Source organism: Cryptomeria japonica, chromosome 10 (assembly GCF_030272615.1).
Source record: "Cryptomeria japonica chromosome 10, Sugi_1.0, whole genome shotgun sequence".
Classification (NCBI taxonomy): Eukaryota; Viridiplantae; Streptophyta; class Pinopsida; order Cupressales; family Cupressaceae; genus Cryptomeria; species Cryptomeria japonica.
Window position 1 is genome coordinate 493231963 of NC_081414.1, and position 18366 is coordinate 493250328.

Consider the following 18366-nt stretch of genomic DNA (forward strand, 5'->3'; position numbering starts at 1 on the left):
GGGAAAGATAATACATATATCACTTAGAAGAAGATAATATGAGATGCATGTTCAATAGTTAGGTGATCATAGACAAAGTAAGCAATCTATTTAATCATAGGCATACTATTTAATTTGTTTGATATCGTTATAAAAATTTAGAAATGGTAAAGGGAATAGTAAATGAAATTGAATCCAATTTTGATTACTTGTTATCTGTTATTACTAAGCATCCATGTTGTAATTGATAATGTTTGAAAGATAGTCATAAAGTTTGGTGAAGTTGTCCAAGACAACCAAATTTATAACTTTGAATATATAGATGGATTATCAATTGTAATTTATAAGTTGTATTGAAGAGCAATATAATTAAGATTCTATAGCATGCTATTGTTCATAACTAAACCATTCTAAACTAATTATACATTCAAAATATAAGTTTCAAAGTAGGAAGACTTGCACATGAGGAACGCATTAGATCAAAAATCAACTTTTGTATGTCAAAATCTATAATAATTGTGTATGCATGTATACAAAAATGGCATATATGCCAACTCAATAAAATTTATATGAAATGTGGCACAAAATTTATACAAAATGTGGCATATGCCATAAAGATCCAAATACAAAATATGGCATATGCCATATAGATCTAAATACAATATGTGACATATGCCATATGGATACAAAGTGATGCTATACATCTCTAGAAAATCCTAAACTATTGGTAGATTGTCAAATGGAACCTCTTCAAAGTACTTTGTGCATTTGGAGATGACTACATAATAACAATACATACCACAAATTAGATTCATTATGTACTAGATAATTTATAGCTGGACAAAATTAACACCAAAATCAATATGTATGTTGCATTATAATTTCTCTAAAATTGAATTTTGATTACCTAATCTATTAGTATTTTCCTTGAAAAATGATCCACATATGGTGCTCCCCTATGATGATCAGGAGTCCTAGAATATACCATTGGTTGATGCTCCATGACAGTGTCAACTTGGGTAAAGGACTATAACATGAACAAAAAAAAATGATACAAATTAGGATATAATTTAACTGACAATGAAACTTAAACTAAACATAAATCTATATCTATTTCTATCTAAACAAATCGAGAATATAAAAATAAACACATACCTCTTGCATTGTTAAGTCAACAGTGTCGAGAACATTTAACATTGATGTAAAGTCAATTGGTTAGTATATGAAAATGACAAGAATGTGAGACAATCAATCTATGCAATGTATAATCATTTAATACAATTAAAAAGTTAACATCTAAATTGAATGCTACAATAAGCTATGTAAATTACATGTAAGCTCTTGAAACTAATAACTCAACAAAATTACCTTTCTTTGAACAGTAGTTGTGGTGTTGGAGGCTAGGAAATGTGGCACCTTACTCACAAGAGAAAAATGAGATCGACACATATATATTAATATATAGTTTATTTAATGTCAATTTAAATGAAATATGCATATACAATATAAAATTTGTAAACATGTAAGTACAAAAAGCTATACTATATAGCTCTTTAGGCCAAATGGAATGGTTGTCATGGTGCATTGATGGACTTGTCTCAAATAATCCTTAGACATCAACTATTATATCCTATATATAAATATACATATTAGTATTAATATCTCTTATAAATATTAATTTTTAAAATTATTTTATGTACTGTAAAATTACAAGTTAAGTCTTACCGGTGTTTCAACTTTGGCACCAGATGACTCTCCAACATATGCTCTCGCCTCTTTCATCTCATCTCCTACATGTGACATGTGATGGACCTCATACTTGATTGTGTCGATGTGAGACTCAATATAATTTCAGAGAGGGCCCAAACATGTGCACTTGCACATAGTGCAAGCATGTGGCACACAAATGTGTGGAGATGATGAGGGCACACCGCCATCAACTAATCCATTTGACATATAAAGGTCAGCGGACTAAGAAAATTGAGAGCACTTGATGATCAAATGACGAGTTAGAGAGTGTATGTTCGTGATTCTCTATGGAGCTACATTGACAAAATTGTATGGATATTGTATAGGAGGTGGGAGAGGAATAGGAGGGGGAACATATGGACCTTGTACCACTCAAATTGCCCTAGGTCTATCCTAAGGTATTCCTCATGTTGGTTCCCAAAACCGTAGGTTGTCAAACCCTAAAAGTATGCCAAGATTTATAATCAAGTTCAACATCGATTTTGGCCAAAGAACGAGATTGATAAAAATGATCAAAACTCTCCAACACTTTAGGCTTTTCTTTGCCTAGGCGGGTGTACCTTTTAATGACCAAGCATATTATAACTTTCTATAAAACTTTCAATTAGCCTCTACTTCAAAATGGCATGAATATCTAAAATAGATAATTATTTACAAACTAACTCGTACTCCTACTTCTACAACATGAAATTGAAAATGTATATAAATGAATGTTTTAGGAATTTGTCCTTTTAAGGTTTTAATGATAAGTGCCTTATATCCATTGGGCAATGGAGTCAAAATGATATTTATGTCTCCTTTGATTGGCTTAACTCAAGTTATTAAGCACTTTGACTATCAGTGCCTTACACAGATATGTTGGAAATTCTTATTATCAGGCTCTTCTTTAACAATCCAAAATAAATTCTTCCTATCACTAGGACTTATCTGAATGAGTTAAAAACTGCCTTACAGGAGCCAATCATAATGAATCTCACAAGAACAACAAATGTGTTTTGATAAGCCAAAGTATATCCTTAATATATTGGCTTAAATGATAAGAAAAACCTAAGTTGGAGACAACCAAATAATAATTTATTAATGATTACAATACAACAACTGAACATCAACTATTGAAACGCCGGTTGAATTATTACTTCCATTGCTTCATTTTAAAAAGGACTATACATATAATTGATTCTTTATTCTCATTCCAATTCTAATTTTTATTCTACTTCTTATCTCTTTTTTTTTTTTCCTCGATCCTGATTTCTCTTTTATAAAGTTAAGAGAGTGCTTCACACCATCACAAATTTTATTAACAAAACTCGTACAACTACTTTAAATAAAAAAATATTTAGTTCACTTTGTTATTAATTTGATATTTTTTTATTTTACTCTCATAAATGATATTCACACATAAGAAATTACCACGTTACCATGATTTGAGCTATCGTGATTCAAAATCACTTCATTATAAGATCACTATATGAAAATACTTATCGTTAAAAATATTCACTTCCTGGGTGAAGCATTCTACATTTCACTATTACATTCCTTCGATGAAACATTTTCTCCCTTTAGTTTCATTTAAAAAATAATTATCAATTTACTCTTTCCCTCGGATATTTCACTCCTCATGTGAAATGAATTTCGCCCAAGCTCCTCTCTAAATTCATCCACCAGTTTATTTTGTGCAAAAATTCTTTATCCTTTTTATCATTCCCTTATCTTTTGAAGCCGCAATTATACCTTTAGAAGAGCAAGTCCACCATAATAAAAATTTAGCCTTTCTGTGCATATTAAGATTTTTCTTGGTGATAGGCCATCAACACAAAACTATGTGCCATCTTGTTATTTTTAATATGATTATATCAATCTTTTATCTCCTTTGTCTTTCATTAATCTCCTTACTATTCGATCCTCACACACCTGCCCACTTTTGCATAGATGTTTCAGAGAAGATATAACTTGCAGCATTTTTAGGATCCAACTAAAAGCAGTTTTGGAAATACTTAGCCCATATTCATAACTAAAAGCAGTTTTGGAAATACTTAGCCCATATTCATATATGATCTATAGGCAGCAAGAAAACACGTCCATACTACCACCACAGGTATGACAGGAATCCTAAAAATATCTAGAGTGCTCCATTGATTCTAAGGTTTTAAGAATCTCCTTGCGAATTCCATATTGTGCACATTCTGCAATCACTCATTTCATTCCTTAAGTCAACATCTCTTTGACACATTTTGTCAAGAGTTCATGTGTCATGCTTATGCTTATGCTTCTGCAGCTTGCGTGCATTTTCTTCCAAAGCGTTTGCAACCATAATACATGACAAAAATCTCCCTATCAACAACATGTTTTGATAACCTATTCCAAGGCACGTACTCGTTCTGAAGCTTCAATTTTGACATGCACTGGGAAATACCAGCAACAGATGAGGATTCTGCCTTTATACCTGCCGATTGCATTTGCTGAAAGTTTCTAAAGTCTTTTCAACAAATCATTTATTCTACAGTCCTTGCGTTGCACGTGTCGATGTATTTGATGACTTAGGGTTTCTCCCTTCGTTGAAGAGAACTATAATCGAGGAGACAATTTAATTGTCTCTCCGATAATTATCTGCTTTGGTAATCTTCTTACTCATCGAGGAGACTTTATGGCATCAATGACTAGAAATTTTATGAGTGTCTTCGATACGCTATTTATAATGTATTTCCATGAGGCATTTTGGCGAAGGTCCATATGCTTGTTCAATACTTCCACAATTTGCATACAAGTCTACGAAGGCAAAAATCTACTTTTCACTGTGCTCCAGTGGATGCTCATTTAATGTTTCAAATATCTCATTCTGGCGCAGGCACTATGAATGATGGAAAACATTATGGAATTTATTTTTCAATTACCAATTGTATGTTCTTCTAAGCTTCTAAAGTCATTGCAATTATGGCATTCCACACGACCATATTGAGGCAATCCGCAAAATACATTGTAAGTCTTATCCTTATTTCCTCATTTTACAAACATATCTACCATGACATTTTCAATCGTAACATCTAGCAAAAAATCTCTGTTCTTTATACGTTGATGGATGTCCATATGCTGTCCTAAAGCTCCTATTGAGCACACAGAGAAATTAATGCTGGCAGCGGTTGTGGAATTTAGCTTCTTACCTGTCAATCACATTTTCTTCGAAGTCTTCAAAAACCTTTTAGCAAGTCCATGAGACTGTATTGCTTCGAGGCATTGTTCAAATAGTTCATGCGCCTTGCTGATGTTTCCACCGTTCGTGGACATTTGGCAAACATTCTCTATCCTTTGTACTTTGATGGATAGCTTTACGCGCATATTGTGCATACATGTCTTCCAAGGCAGTTGCAACTGCAACATCTGACAATAATCCCCCATCGATCGAAGGATGACCATAGCATGTTCTAGAGCTCACAGTTTGACGTTTTAGGGTTTCTCATTTCCTTCATCGAGGAGTGATGCAGGAGCATCCCCGGTTCATAGCAATCTTGTATCAACCAAAAACATTTTCTTTTCGTTTGCAGTTTCAGCATTTCTTTCTGTGTCCCGGTTTTGGCTCACCGGATTCTGTGGAGCTAGATTCTACTTGAACACTTGATCATCTTTCTTATTTTCAGACCACATCGCATTTGGATCATTTTCCGGCAAGTTATCGCTATCGGTTTTCTTGATAGTTTCCTGTTACCGGTTGATAGTTTCTTGTTACCGGTTGCCTGGACCTATTTTGGTGATCTACAGGAACCCCTTCCGAAGCTTGTGGAGCCTTGGGTGTTGATTCTGATGTCCCTTGGCGTGTGGCCAACTCTTTTCCTGCGATCTACACTTCATCCTTTGGATTTTCCGGAAGAATCTCTTGGCGGAGGCTGACCTTGTTGGTTTTACACGTTAGGTCTTGTTCTTTGGGTTTTGATCCCTTTTTGGGCTGACCGGATCCCCTTGGATCGTATATATAATTGTAATTGCGCATTAGAATGGAACAATCGAATAATCAGGTAGCTAGACTGAGCATAGAAGATAGATCTTAAGATTGAAGGTCCCGGTTGTAACCTATTTTGTATTTTGAGCATGTTCTAGCAGGCTTGTGAGCCGAATTTTGTAACCCGGTTGTTTTTTTTGTTTTTTTTCAATAAAAGTGGATTATTCCACTAAACTTTTTTATTAATATTTTGTAACCCGGTTGTTACCGGTTGGTTGTAATCAATTTTCATGTTATAATACAATCTGTTATGCATTGCCTCCATCATATCTTTGTCTTTCCGTTGTGTTACTCTTGCTGACCGGTCCAGATTGATCTCTTTGAGGTCCCTCCTAACCGGTGACTGCTTCAAGGAGACATTAGCATCAACGTGACAGTTTTCTTCTCTCATCGGTGTTTTAATTGTCTCTTCGATGCATATTTTCATCAAGGAGACAATAGACCTTGATGAGACTTTTTTAAAGTCTATTTGAACTTTGTTGTGCCAAACGTGTGAATAGGATAGGGGGCCCACAATATAGGTTTGCCATGCATCATTCGTCAATTAGACTTTATCAATATGCATAATGATTTTAAATAGTTTTCATTTCACTCTTTTATATATATATATATTTCCTCCTTTTAATCTTGTCAAATGTATCAATAATGAATTTAAATCATTTTAGAATGATTTCAATGACCTTTCATCTGACTTCGAATATCACTCCTGGACTCTCGGAAAACATGGAGTCATTGTATCTTTAAACAAATTATCACTTCTTAAATCAAAGTGATTTAATTAATAAAGATTTGGAATTGAATTTAAGATAGTTCTCAAGTGCATGTTGGGTCCTTTTGTTGTTGTAACTCATATTGAGGGGACTATATTCCACCAATGAGTTTTATCCTTTATTCCTTCAATCAATGTGAAATTTGACTGTCATATAAATGCTGGAAGAAATATTTCACCTCGTTATTATACAACGATTAAATATAACCTTTTATTAAAGCTTCTCCTTTCTTCGTGCATGGGCCCCACCAAATACATGTAAGTCGTGATATGATTTATGATTTTGAAAATCACTTTTGATCTTCCCCTAAAACAATAAACCACATAACCATTTAAATCATAGGATGATTTAAACAAAGTATTAAAATCAAGCTCAAGAATGATACTGTAATGGCTGTGAGACCAATTGGGTTCCCTTGTGGACCCGGCTGATTTTTTTTTTTTTTTTGACAACTGCCATCAAACCTTTTCAAACTGGTACTGAGAATGAACCCAAGTGAATTTGAATCCGAAGAACAAAACTAAGGATCATCAGATAGTGCATTTTCAAACTTCTGCAAAAGTGACTAAACTGTACTTGTTGCATCTGGAATCGACCTGGAAACCTAATCAAACCTCATCTTGAGACCACAAAAACTGGTAGTGTTAGCATTATGCTATATGTTGCCATTCGTGTCGAATCTTGTGGTCTGGATTAGGTCCGGATGTGGTATGTTGAGCAACAGTGTTTGTATGAGATGTTGTTGGGCATTTGGAGATTTCACGGATGTCTTAGATTTTTGGAAGATGTGTTGTTGATACTACTCAATGCTATTTTTGGGTCCGTATTGATCCAGAAATCGAGGATTTTGGTCTGAACCTTGAAGTTGTGTAACGAAAGTTGTATAGCGTGTGGATAATGTTTTGGGTCTGGCTTTGGCAATGTATGTAATGTGTTGATGTTTTCGATGAAGAACATTTTTATTTGGTCCACTTATCATTCCTTCCCACCACCAGAATGTTTAGTGGTGACCTATGTTGGAGTACAATGAACACTGAGAGGGGGGAGGGGGTGAATCAGTGTTCATACACAATTTCTTACTTTTTAAGATCTTTTCAAACTTTGACAAACTTGAGCAATGTAAGTAAATAGAATAGATAGACTTTGACAAACTTGAGCAATGTAAAACAAATAGAATAGATAGCATAATAGACAAAACATACACAAGAATATGACACAATGATATGTCCTAAGTGGAAACTCTCTTGGAGAATAAAACCACTCAAAAATTGCCTCATTGGCTATTTGTATGTCTCACTGACAATGCTATCACACTGATAGTCTTTTTCAATGCCTCACTGGATGATCAACACTTTTCACAACAAATTTGACTAAATTTACATACAGAGTTTCTGCTTTGTTTCACTTCTTATCATCTTCTAATCTCATATGAGAATTAGAAGCAATTGTACAACATCTCGGTGTTCAAATACAAGATACCATTGTACATGTACATATACAAACACAGTAGTATCATGCAGAGAATAATTTGTTCACATACACAACACTAACATGCATATAGAAGAAATGCACAGTAGTATACTATATAGAACTATACGAGAGACTAATTTGATATTCAATAATATTTCACAAATCTGATTCAATCTAAGTAATTCATCACAATGATATCTCTGTGAAAACAAAAGTCTGTGTACTAAACAACAAGATGATAAATCTGGTTAAGCCAACTTCATACTCTATCTCCAAGAAAGCCTTCCACACAATGCATATAAAATGTCTTTTGTCAACACGTAGAAAATCTGCCATTGTTCAAAACTGTAGATCAAAAACCAACTGATTTCATCTTAACTGTCATTAACAAAATCTTGTTTGAAACTGAAAAAGAGTTCTATTATCTGCTAACAATAGAAAATACCTGCTCAAGTATACACAGGGTTAACAAGAGAATGAATACCCACAATGATACAAAGGAAAGACAGTGTATGACTAACCCTTGAATAGGGTTGGAAACCTTGGTTTGAGAATTAAACCTTTAACCTACTATGATAGGGTTAACAGACTATAAAAATATTTGCATATGATACTGAAACTAAGCATTATTTAAATCTTTCAAATACCCTTAACTAGGGTTTACCTCTTTCTCATACATACTCTAACAAGGGTTTTTCAAAACAAAATTTAAAACACCATTCCTTAACAAGAAACTGTTACTGCACAGGAGAAACCCTTTCTTAGAAAGAAAACATTAACAATTTTACTGATTTAATAGACAAAAAGCCCCTTTTCGAAACAAAATGTTAATACAAACCCTTTACACCAAACAGAGATAAAAACTGTTAACACAACCAATAAACTCTTTCAGATTTGACAAACAAGAAAAGGGATTAAGGAAACGAAACACCTGTTAATGCATTATTCTCTTTCCACAACGAAATTTCCTCAAACTGCTAATGCCAAGCCAAACTATCATCCTGTAACCGTCTATAAAAAATCTGTTCCATCTCTCTCCATCCACACTGTATCAGTATGGTAGTAAGAAGCCCTAACTATTGAAACTGTGCCCTAGTTTCGAGGGCTGGCACAAATGAGCCAAATATAATGAAATACAAAATAAGCTTGAACCCTTGATTTTGCCGTTTACACAAACGACTTAGGTACATATAAAGTGCCGCTCAAATCACTTCCACTTAAGGTGCATTTCGGTGGGAAAGATTTTAATAAGTTTTAAATATCATACCCACCACCTAGTCACTTAAAGTGACTATAACTCATTCAACATTTTCAACATCTTAGGCTTATAAAATATGTCTTATGAATATTGCATTTAGACATTATCCCATGGCTTTTGCACATAACTATGTAACCAAATGCAAGAACCTTTACACATGTAACGACAACCTTTCCGAATTGTAAAGTGACAAATTCTCAGTAATATATCCCAAGGATATCACAAGGAACCAATGTGATATTGAAATGTAACAATTAGAAAATGCACCATATTACCTTGAGATGTTTGACATTAATGTCACTAATAACATATCAACCAACTATAGTCACTATACCAACATCATGAGTGCCAATGTGAATCAACATGAAATGCCACCAAGTAGCCCTTAACCTTGTAATATGAATGCCAATAATAACATAAAGTCAATATCAGTGTTATCAAGAATCAATGTCTCTATCTCTATCTATAATGTCAGTGTACCTAGTAACTGAGCAATGCAAGAGGATGTACCAAACAGACAAACTGTTGTAAAGATATACCAATAAAGAATCATGCTATCACTGTCATATGTAAACCAAATTCTGAACATGTCAACACAATAAACCATATACCTTCAACCTGTATCACTGAACCTGTATACCAACATCAATGAACTTTGCCAAATCAAATATCCAAGGAGTTGTACATTGTTCAACAGGATACCATATAGTCCATGTTGCCGGGAATAATCATTATGTTATGTTGTCATATTATGTTTATGTTGTCGTCGGTAATAATGAGTTACGACAGTCAGTTAGTTAGTCGTCCTGAAGGGCAGTTGGACATGACGGTTGGTCGCACCCCTTCGGGTATTATATATTGCATACCGTTCCTTCTTAGTATCATCATGATAGTCGTATCTGGGTGTAATGTTATAAACACTTGATGTACATGGACTGTTGAATTAATACAGAGACTGGTTATTTAATATATTTCCATTATGTTCTGTGCATTTACTTTCTGCATTTAATTGTTTACCCGTATGTGGCAAACATTTGGTGTCGTTGCCTAGACATACTTGGAAATGGAAGACGTGGATGGCGCACGGACACGATGGGCCTACCCATTGGTGAGATAAACCTAGAGGTCGACGACGCGCAAACAGAGCTCTACAGCGGAGAAGACACTACGACGAGGGAATTTTCAATTCTGCTCCAGGTAGCCATTGAGACCTACGTCCGACGAGAGGCCACAGAGGCTGACATCCCACCAAGTGCCATGTGGACAGTGCTGGAGGTTAGCTCCACAGTAAATCGGTTGATGAACCACCTTCCCCGGTTGCTTGCACAGGCATCACTGGCACAACAAGCTCGCCTGGAGGAGATTGCCCGGGAAGAGCGACGCCAACAAATCCTCCAACAGTACAAAGAAAGCAGCCGTCGGGAAGTGGAGCGGGATGGCACGAGGCCAGGAAGGAATTGAACCCTGAATCCCATAGGGATAAAGGAACATTCTATATTCAAATAAAGGTGTCATAATATTGACACGAGTTGTATCTGACAAAATGAATTAATAAAGGCGTGTTCTAGTTTATGTGTTGTGAATTATGGAAATGTATGGGAATTAATGCCCAACCTATTAAATAAAGATAGAAATAAGAAAGCAGAAACGGACAAGTGGGAGGCCGTGCAGAGGGCCTTGATTTTGGAACAACGAGTAGAATGTAGACGGAGGCCGAGGCAACTTGCCGAAGGACGACCTGCCGAGGGGTTGCCCGAAGGGAACCAAGGAGGTGTCATGGAGGGTGCAGAAGCTGAGGGAAATTTCTACGCGTCGCCAGAACATCGTAGGGTGAGAAGCCACGAAGAGTTTCTGGAGGAAACAAGGTTATGGAGAAATCTAGTCAAAGAGACTCGGGGTCAGTTTAGAAACTTATCCCTTACGCCACGAAGTGAGGATCACCAAAGGGAGCTAGGAGTGGGTGCGGGTGAGAACGGAGGGGAGGACAACCATATGGTTGTAGGTGCCACACATAGCAAGCAAAACACCGTACCTCCAGTCACCCACGTAGGACACACCACCGACGCCGGAGGGAGCGGCGCACAGACACAGCCACAGCCACCTCTAGGAAGACAACCCCCATCAATGGTGGGCAAACAAAAGTTGCCTAAATTCAACGAAGATGGCAATGATGACCCTGTACGGCACTGCCGTACGTGTGAGGCAATATGGTCAGCCAACGGGGTAGTTGACAAAGCGGATTGGGTGGTGCAGTTCCCTGCCACCCTGAGAGGGATAGCCATTGATTGGTACTTTGATGTGGATAAAGTAAAGGTGGGAACATGGGATGAACTATAGAAAGCTTTCGAGAAGGAGTTTCAACTCCTTCGAGATGATAATGAGATCATGGCGGAGATATTTAGCACAAAACAGGGAAAGCACGAGACAGTGCGAACATACAGCCGATGGTTAAAGGAGTTACTAGGGAAGATGGAGAACCAGCCGACTGACGGACTAAAGAAAAGATGGTTCGTGGAAGGGTTGCGGTCATCCCTGAGGAGAAAGATGAAAATTGTACCGCCCACCTCATACGATGATGCGTACAACCGCGCAATGGATTTGGAAAGTGAAGGCAAAACATCGCAGAAGAAAAAGGACAAGTCCTCTACAGAAGAAGAGTCCTCGGGAGAAAGCAGCAGTGACGAATCATCAAGTAAGAAGGTGCAAGCTCTTCAAGAGGATATGCACCGTATGCTGAAGGAATTTAAGAACATGAAAGGAAGCACGAGCAAAAACGAAGAGGTGTGGTGCACTGATTGTAAGGAAGAAGGCCACACAAAAGGCACCTGCCCGAAGAAGGCCTTTTGTGAGATTTGCCAAGTGATGGGACACTCCATCAAGGAATGCCCATACAACATGAAAACCCGAAGTACGCAAATGAGCCAAGTGTTGTTCACGGAGCAAGCCACAACATCCGCACCAACGGGTACGGCCCAGCAAACCAACACAACGGCATCATCTGGAGGTTACCGAGACAACAGACGCGGCGGCAGAAGGAATAACAACAATAACAATAACGGAAGCCGTATCCAATATGACGCCAAGGGCCGGCCAATGATCCAATGTAGGGCCTGTAATCAGTGGGGGCACTTCGCCTGCGATTGCACGAAGGAAGCCACCCCTCAGCACCTCTGCCGATGGTGTGGGCCAGGCGACCATGAGGATGCAAATTGCCCAAAGGCAGGGGTTAATCTCCTCAACATTGAGAAGGCTGAGAAGACTGGTGAGAAAGAAGTACTGGCGATCACCCGCGCTCAGACGAAAAAGGCCACTTATCCCAACCCCCGTACGAAGAAGGAGAGATTACGGGAGGCAAAGGCCAATATTGAACGTGAGATGAAGGCCGAACGACGGAACAACGAGGTGGTGAGTACATCATCCCGTACGGAAGCTGAAAATAACATCATTGGGCAAGTACTGCAGATGGAAGTACCTATAAGGGTAAAGGACCTTCTAGAAACAATGCCACAGTTAAGAACCGCCATTTTTAAGTCCATACAAACCACTGCGCAGGCACCTTTGCGTGCCACATGGGCGGAAGTTCCGTTCAGCCCCTCGGCTGACCCAATGTTCTTGGCCTTAAATAGTGGTCGGCGTCCTGCTGTAGTAGAGATGGGAATTCTCGGGGCTATCCTCAAAGACACCATCGTGGACAGAGGTTCGAGGGTGAATGTACTGCCAGAGGATACGTGGAAGAAGCTGGGGAAGCCAACACTATGGCCACCCACGTTCAACTTGGTAGGTGCAGACCAGCGCGGCATCAAGCCACTCGGCACCTTGATGGCCCAGCTAGTCACCATCGGCATGCAACCCTTCATACTAGATTTTGTGGTAATCCGACTGAAGAAGAAGGGGTACAACGCCATCTTAGGCAGAGGGTGGCTGGTTATAGTAAAGGTGAACCACGACTGGAAAAAGAACACCCTTTCTATGGAGAAAATGGGGCGGAAGTACACCATTGATCTGAGGATCCAGGTTGTCGGCGAGGAACTGGCATTATCTTCGGAATCGAAGGGTGAAGGAAAAGGCAACCTGAGGGACGAAGGACGAGGCTGTAGGGAGCTCGACGACGAAGGAATTCTCAAACTAGGAGAGTGCTCTGAGGATGAGATAGGGTCATTGAACAGGCTCTTCCACTGGTAGATGGAGGATTACGAAATGTTCCAAAGCTACAGGCTCGAAGTAGAGGAACCAGAGCAAGCAACAGAGGAGTACCTGCCGGAATATAGAGAATATTGGAAGGGAGATGCCCCAAACCTCGGTGACGTAGATAATCCGAAGATCATTCGTGTCGGCAACGATTGGAACCCTGTGTGGAAGGCCGCAGCCTTCAAAATCTATATTATTATTATTCTTCTTTGTATGGGAAGGAGACCGTGGTCCCTGTAGAATTTGTGGTTCCAAGTCTTTGGATGGCCATTGAAAATAGACTTGCCACCAACGGGTCCAAATTGAAACCCTACCACGAGAAGTGCGCAGGGGACCCGAGAGGCTGGAAGGACATCCGAGAGTCCGGAGGGGAACCCGATAGGATGGAAGGGGACCTGAGAGGCTGGGCAGGCGACTCGAGAGGCATGGGACCAAAGCGGGAGACTCTCGGGCGAGGCAAACGAGAAAGGGTGATCCCAGAGGTACGAAACCCAAGCCAAATTAAAAAATAAAAAATAAAAAAATAAAAAATTCGTACGATCCGTACGTCAAAAAAAAAAAAGGAAAAGAAAAGAACGATGTGGAAACCACCGTGCGGTGGCAACACTGGCAATGGCGACACCAACGGTGGGACCACCGTTCGGTGGCGACATCAACGGTGGGACCACCGTGCGGTGGCGACATCGACGGTGGCAACACCGTGCGGTGGCGACACCGATGGTGGGACCACCGTGCGGTGGATACCACCGCTGCTGCAAGCAATAAAACACGCAGCAGCCCAAACGCAAAAATAAAACACCCGCACAAATATGCAGCCCCTGCACAAACGTACTCCACCCAACAACGCAGCGCCCACACAAGCACAGGGCAGGCACACGCAAGGCATACGCAACCATACACAGCCATCTAGGAGGTAGTTAAGCGTTCAGCGTGCAGAAGGAGGCCCGTATGGTGTGTATGGTAGATGGTTGGTCGTGTATTCCATATGGGGTGATCCATACGGTGGAGGGGTGTTGACCGCACGGGAAGGTGGCCGTACGATTGGAGGTGTCAGTGTTGTTGTTGACCGTACAGGGAGGTTGTATGGCCGGGTGCCATCGGGGACATTACAGTGGAAAAAAAAACGACGACGACCAGATTGAAAAATCATTCGATGACATCTGGAGCCAGGACGCTGAAAAATATTAGAGTGGAGAAGAAGGGTTTTGACATCTTAAAATATCACAGAAATGATGCGCGCCATGGACTTTCGGGTGGTTCTGAGGGTTGTAAATTGGTGTTGGCGGCGGGGGCGCTGCCCCAAACCCCCAATTTATTTTTGAGCTACAATACACTTTTTGAGTTGGGCGAAGGGCATCGAAGAAGGCACGGTAAGTGTTGGGTTGTCCCGTACTGTGAGAAAGAAGCCTGAAGCTTAGCATTGGCGGGAAGCCATACACCGTAGAGGGAGACAGATTTGGAGGTTGCGAACAAGCAGAGTTTGAAGGAAGGCATTGTAGGCACGCGAAGTCGTACGGTACCAGGGAGTTATTAAGTTCAATTATTAGCCTTTGGGGAGTGTGATGGAGGATTTGAGGCATCTCCTAGCCTTGGTGCCAGAGGGTTGTGGCCACCTCCAGGCAGGAATGGTACGCTTTGATGAACTCGGAGTATGTCTTGGCTGGACGTGAGGTTGCCTTGGTGGATGCACAGAGGGCTCGGGAGGAGCTGACCACCAGGTTGGAGGCAATAGTAGCATGAGACTCAGCTCAGCGTACCTAGGAGTTGGATGCCGAGAGGGCAGCACAGGTGGCTATCGAGGACAAATTGGCTAGGGAGACAGTATCATTTGAGTAGCAGTTGGTGGAGGCTGAGATTGAAAAGCGTGTTTTGCAGACAAGTTTGGTTTAGGCACAAGAGGATTGTGATGTCAAAGGAAGCACTAATGGTGAAATCCACACTTGAGCATCGGATGGTAGCAGAAAAGGGTTTTCAGGCGAGGGCGCAGCAGGTGTATGAGTTCCACGCTCGACTAGTGTTCACAGTTCCTGCAGTTCTCTACCTTGGTTTTGTTTAATGTCATCTCTATTTTGTATTAAGTCGTCAGGAGATGACTTCTTTTCTTGGGGGGGATGATGTTGCCGAGAATAATCATTATGTTATGTTGTCATATTATGTTTATGTTGTTGTCGGTAATAATGAGTTACAACAGTCAGTTAGTTAGTCATCCCGAAGGGCAGTTGGACGCGACGGTTGGTCGCACCCCTTCGGGTATTATATATTGCATACCGTTCCTTCTTAGTATCATCATGATAGTCGTATCTGGGTGTAATGTTATAAACACTTGATGTACATGGACTGTTGAATTAATACAGAGACTGGTTATTTAATATATTTCCATTATGTTCTGTGCATTTACTTTCTGCATTTAATCGTTTACCCGTATGTGGCAAACAGTCCAAAGTGTATATGACCACACAATGAATCATTATGTGCTAAAGATCTCATTTAGGCCAATAATGCAATACTGACGCATGATGCCTTACCAATGCTTTACCAATCCAACATGAATGAATATTGACCAATGAACCAACATGGCACATATGTATTTTTTGTCATTAAGGACAAAAACTGAAGGTGAGTCAACAAACTCCCCCTTTGTCCTTGATGGCAAAACACAAATCTCTCTCCCCCTTTTTGCATCAAAGATAAAGGGCAGAAAGAGATGTGTAGTGCCTCAATTATATCCCAAGAAATGAACCATTCTATACCATTTCTTTTACAAGACCAAAGCAATTGTTGATATCTCAACAAAGTAATATAGAGAACTCATAACAAAACATATGATAAGGATGCATAAAATCTGAACCAATCAAAATATAGCATCCAAGTCATGTAAAAAGACAACAACTGAATGTGGATGCAATAAATCGTTTGATCATGGCAAGCTGAAAAACATATCAACTAAAATAATATACCTGCTCTGCAAACATCACTGCATTTGGCACATATTTTGTCTTGTCACATCAAGGAGACCTGTCAGATTTCAATTTATAAAGATCAAGGCTAATATACAACTGTTCCATCTGAACACAACTAAGAATAACTAAACAAAATGAAATCTGCACATGCAAGAACAACAAATCTCTGCAATAATTCTCATCTATACTGCAAAGTCATCAACAAAATCTGTTCAAGATCAAAACATCTCTCAAATGGTCAAACTGCAACTTCAATATGCAACTGAAATACTGATCAAACTTGCTCAAAGTTCAAGTTACAATACCAAAAAATGCATGCTCAAATAATACATGCAATCACATTTCTCCTCCTTAACTCTATGAACTTGAGTATACCAAGTTAAAGAAAATATGACACCATAAGTAAAGATAAAATCTCAAACTCATGAAATCTCTATCACATAGAAACATAAATACAAGTACCCCTTCTGTGACCATTACAATGTCTCTGTACCAAAATGAGATGTCACTGTAATACCAACTGAAATGATGCAAGAGATTAAAAAATACATGTGAATATACAATCATGTATCATAGTATCACTGAAGCAATGCCAATAATGCCAAGCTGAAACAGGGTTATAAAATATTTATGAAAGTTACCCCTAAACCTGTACATATCTGAGCATATTTTTGCAGGCATCTTGTATTTTCTCTTCACCTGCTACCAATCAAGTTATTGATAAGACTATGATACCTGTTGAAGAAATTCATTCCACTTGGAGCAGTGATCCTGTAATACAAATAAGAATATGTATCCCTTTGTAGTGTGCAGCAATATGTTAGACATAGAGCCCTTCTAACTAGAGCCAAAGCACCATTGTATCAACACATCATTGTACAACCATTAAGGCAAAGTAGGTCTTTAACCTCCCAAGTCCAATCACAGTCATAGACATAACCAAACTATAAATTATCATTCATGTCAATGCCATTCACTAATGTGAGAGCAACAACAATGTAAAGTGAGTGGTAAGGGTTTGAATTTCAAACAAACAAAGGCTACAAACACTATCTCCCTATGAGTAATAGCTTTTGATAACCTACTCACTGGATGAAATTGAAGCAACCCAAGACTAGATCCTTGATATCTACTTAATCACACATTTCTGTCTTTAATGCACTCAACAAACTTGTGATCCAATTTGAATAACCAGACATAAGTTCCTCTAAATGATTTGAGAAACAATGACCCCAACATAATATCTATTCTTCCATTTTCATCAATCACAATACTTCATATAACTCTTTCAAAAACCTTTTATCATCTTTGCTCAACTCATTATGTGCTGTCAAAATATCTGTGCACTTCCCCTAAATGTATGGATGTCATGACTTTAGAAGTATCTCCATACCACTGCCATACTATAGATAGGACAAACTATACACATAGATACCTCTTTGTGTAACACTTTGTAAGAATGAACCCTTGTAGCAACTATTACGAATACCATTAGCATTGTCAAAAAAAATTGTCAAGAAGGTCTGAAATATTTTCAAAACAACCATGGTATCATTTTCAATAATGTCAAACCAAAGTGTTCTATTAAATTATTCTTCATTGTCACTGTGAGTGATTTTCATTGTCTTTGTGACTAAGTATTTTAATACACAAGGATTGAACATCCTTTTAACTTTCTTGTGGGGGTAAAAGATAAAATGTTTTACAACTCCCCAAGATAAGACATTCTCTCTAAGAACTTGAAAAAATATCTTGTGTCTTATGCACAAGATCTGATTCTGCCTTTTCTTCTTGTGGTTTTATTCTCCAGACTTTCATAGGGCCTTGAATTTATATAATCATATCTTCCATGCATCCCACAGTTTCTAGCTAGATGGCCTACTTTATTGCAATTATAGCAAACAATATTATAGTTCTGATTTGACACATTATGAATTTTACAATTTCTTGCCCTATGACTATATTTATGACAAACATAGCAATAACCATCAAACTGAAAAT

At 38.8% G+C, this 18366-nt stretch overlaps 1 long non-coding RNA gene across 1 annotated transcript; it reads right to left on the reverse strand.

The window, feature by feature from the left end:
- Nucleotides 1–561: 561 nt before the first annotated feature.
- Nucleotides 562–10505, reverse strand: LOC131039443 (uncharacterized). Its single transcript, XR_009104631.2, has 3 exons — nt 1135–10505; nt 887–1006; nt 562–757 (listed from the first exon to the last, which is right to left on the reverse strand). It is a non-coding gene; the product is annotated as an uncharacterized LOC131039443 (long non-coding RNA).
- Between the last annotated feature and the right edge of the window lie 7861 nt (nt 10506–18366).